This window comes from Vombatus ursinus, unplaced genomic scaffold (assembly GCF_900497805.2).
Source record: "Vombatus ursinus unplaced genomic scaffold, bare-nosed wombat genome assembly UNPS02014807.1, whole genome shotgun sequence".
Classification (NCBI taxonomy): domain Eukaryota; kingdom Metazoa; phylum Chordata; class Mammalia; order Diprotodontia; family Vombatidae; genus Vombatus; species Vombatus ursinus.
Window position 1 is genome coordinate 54,367,357 of NW_020954585.1, and position 3,805 is coordinate 54,371,161.

At 41.1% G+C, this 3,805-nt stretch overlaps 1 non-coding gene across 1 annotated transcript; it reads left to right on the forward strand.

Annotated features, from left to right (window-relative positions):
• Nucleotides 1-2,234: 2,234 nt before the first annotated feature.
• LOC114052516 lies at nt 2,235-2,341 on the forward strand. The gene has a single exon (XR_003570258.1). It is a non-coding gene; the product is annotated as a U6 spliceosomal RNA (small nuclear RNA).
• The last annotated feature ends 1,464 nt before the right edge of the window (nt 2,342-3,805 follow it).

Sequence of the window (3,805 nt, forward strand, 5' to 3'; positions counted from 1 at the left end):
AGATGAGGAAACTGAGGCAAACAGGGTTAAGTGACTTTCCCATGGTCACACAGTTAGTAAGTGTCTGAGGATGGATTTGAACTCAACAAAATGAGTCTTCTTGACTCCAGCCAAGCACTCTATCCACTGTGCCACTTCTAGCTGCCATCTAGCAACCTTTAATATTGCATGAAACTCTATAAAGGGATATATAGGGGAACATTAAGCAGTTAGATGGCACGTTGAAGAATACCAGGCCCGGAGTCAGGAAATCTTGAGTTCAAATCCAGCCTCAGACACTAGCTGTGTGACCCTGGGCAAGTTATTTAATCCTGTTCACCTCTGTTTCCTCATTTGTAAAATGAGTTGGAGATGGAAATGGCAAACCACTCCAGTATCTTTGCCAAAGAAAACCCCAAATGGGGTCACAAAGAGCTGGACAGGACTGAAAACAACTAAACCACAGGGGAACATACCCAGAAAGTCACACATGTGACTGGACTCCCTAAAGCTACATTGCTTGGCCACTAAGAGGTCTCACTGGGCTCTCTGACTGTCTTTCCCCATTGTTCGATCCTTTCTGCAGTATTTAGCCCGATATCCTAAAACTCTGCCCAGTCCTAAACTGGCTCTACCCTTCTAGGATGGCTACAGACAGCTTAGGGAGGAGAAGCTTAGGGAGGACAGGAGAGGGAAGAGGAGGCTTCCTGCCCTAAGAACCAGTGATCTCCTCTGCCTTCCCAATGATGGTAGCACAGAATGCCCTCTAAGTCCGTACTCAAAGCCTTTCCATAACGGTAGACCTCTCCAAACCAGTGCTCCCAGGCCTAGGCTTCGAAGGACCCAGGTTCCCCTGTATCTCACAACGAGGGACCAGAGAAAGACTTGAGTGGAAGGAATCCCCACTAAACAAATTTTAAAAGACCATCCCAGGAGCAGCTAGGTGGCACGGCCAATAGAGCACTGGCCTTGGAGCCAGGAGGACCTGAATTCAAATCCAGCCTCAGACACATTACTAGCTGTGTGAACCTAGGCAAGTCACTTAACCTGGATTGCCTCAAAAAAAAAAAAAAAAAAGATTAACTCAATACAGTTATGGTTCCTGTAAATGCAATGGATTCATTTTCTCATGCCTTTCGTTGCATATTTTTTTTTTAGCTCTTATTTCTCAAACCTGGCTTGCTCTTTGCTTTGCATACTATGTATATGGCATATATTCCTATGGGGCTTATAACATCCTTGGGGGTGGGGTGGGGTTTGAATCACTCCTGTGTGACAACCTCTGGAGTGCCTTTCCCCTTTGATATCTTTCTTTATGTTCCTTCTGCTTATTTCAAATTCTGGCCTTCTCTATACACATCCTGACCCTTTTATTTCTACTTATTGCCTATGGAGGGAGAGGGGTTCCTTCTTTGTGTTTTCTTGCCCTTAGTTCCCCTCGATCCTAAATGGGTCCTGACATCAAGCTTAAATTGAGCCAGCCAAAAGACAGTCCCTCCTCACGTTACAGCCCTTCAAATGTTTAAAGGCAGCTCTCCTATGCCACTCCTCCACTGAATCTACTTTTATTCACATTTCGACTTAGACTAGACCTAAGAGGCCATCTAGTCCAACCCCTCATTTTCTAGATACAGACACTGTGACCCAGAGAAATTAAGGGCATTGCCCAAACAGCAGAAGTGGGATTCGAACCCAGGTCCTTTGACTCCAGATCAATTGTCCATTCCATCGGGTCATGCTGCTCCTCTTGAATGTTCTCCTTCTAACCTTTTTTCTTCTTCTCTGGACCCCAAACAATCTCCCTACTCCCAAGCTATCTTGTGGGTAGAGTGATTTTTTTTTTTCCTAGCTGTTTCCTTGCTGCAGTCCTCCCTGCTCTCCCTGTCTCCTTCTTCTCTCTCTCCTCACTACTCCACTGGGAAAAAAACAAACAAACCATAATCACAAACCCAGCAATCCATCTTCATCTCCCTTTAACCTGAAGCTATAAGACAAAGGAAGGTATTGCTCACTCCTACACACACACACACACACACATACACACTCCCTTTGGACCTCAGTTTCCTCATTTGTGAATGACAGAATTGAGCTAGATTTTCTCCAAACCTGTGTCAGTAATTCTTGGATTCCATCAAAGAAGGCGGTTTCCCTGAATTCCTTGGGGGTCAGTGCTTACAAGCTCAGGGGTTTCCTTTTCCTTTTCATTCTCCAGCAACAACAAAGCATTTATACAGTTCTTTAAGATTAGCAAAGAGGTGCTTGCTTTGGCAGCACATATACAAAAATTGGAATGATACAGAGAAGATTAGCATGGACCCTGCGCAAGGATGACATGCAAATTAGTGAAGCATATATTCTAGCTAATATAATAAAAATGACAATTCTACCTAAATTAATTTACTTATTCAGTGCCATACCAATCAAACAACCAAAACCTTATTTTATGGAGCTAGAAAAAATAATGACAAAATTCATCTGGAAGAACAAAAGGTCCAGAATATCAAGGGAATTAATGAAAAGAAATGCAAGGGAAGGTAGCCTAGCTGTACCAGATCTAAAACTGTATTATAAAGCAGCAATCATCAAAAATACTTGGTACTGGCTAAGAAATAGAGTGGTGGATCAGTGGAATAGGTTAAGTACACAAGACACGGTAATATCTACTGTTTAATAAACCCAAAGATGCCAACTTCTGGGATAAGAATTCATTATTTGACAAATTGCTAGGAAAACTGGAAAATAGTATAGCAGAATCTAGGCATAGACCAACATTTTACACCATATACCAAGATAAGGTCAAAATGGGTACATGATTTAGACATAAAGGGTGAGACTATAAGCAAATTAGGAGAGCAAAGGATAGTTTAACTGTCAGATCTATGGAGAACAGAAGAATTTATGACCAAACAACAGATAGAAAACATTATGAAATGCAAAATGGATAATTTTGATTACGTTAAATTGAAAAGTTTTTGCATGAACAAAGCCAATGCAACCAAGATTAGAAGGGAAGCAGAAAACTGGGAAACAATTTTTACAGCCAGTGTCTTTGATAAAGGTCTCATTTCTAAAATATATGGAAAACTGAGTCAAATTTATAAGAATGTAAGTCATTACCCAATTGGTAAATGGTCAAAGGATATGAACAGGCAGTTTTCAGATGAAGAAATTAAAGCTATCTATAGTCATATGAAAAAATGCTCTAAATCACTACTGATCAGAGAAATGCAAATTAAAACAACTCTGAGGTACCACATCACACCTATCAGACTGGCTAACATGACAAAACAGGGAAATGATAAATGTTGGAGAAAATGTGGGAAAATTGGAACACTAATGCATTGTTGGTGGAGTTGTGAACTGATCCAACCATTCTGGAGAGCAATTTGGAACTATGCCCAAAGGACTATAAAACTATGCATACCTTTTGATCCAGCAATACTACTTCTAGGTCTGTATCCCAAAGAATGGGAAAAGGACCCACATGTACAAAAATATTTGTAGCAGCTCTTTTTGTGGTAGCAAAGAATTGGAAATTGAGGGGATGCCCATCAATTGGGGAATGGCTGAGCAAGTTGTGGTATATGAATGTAATGGAATACTATTGTGCTATAAGAAATGATGAACAGGCTGACTTCAGAAAAACCTGGAAAGACTTGTATGGACTGATGGTGAGTGAAGTGAGCAGAACCAGGAGAACGTTGTACATAGTAACAGTCACACTGTGCGATGACTAACTTTGATAGACTTATCCCTTCTTTGCAATGCAAGGATCTAAGACAACTCCAAAGGACTCATGATGGAAAATGTTATTCACATCCAGAGA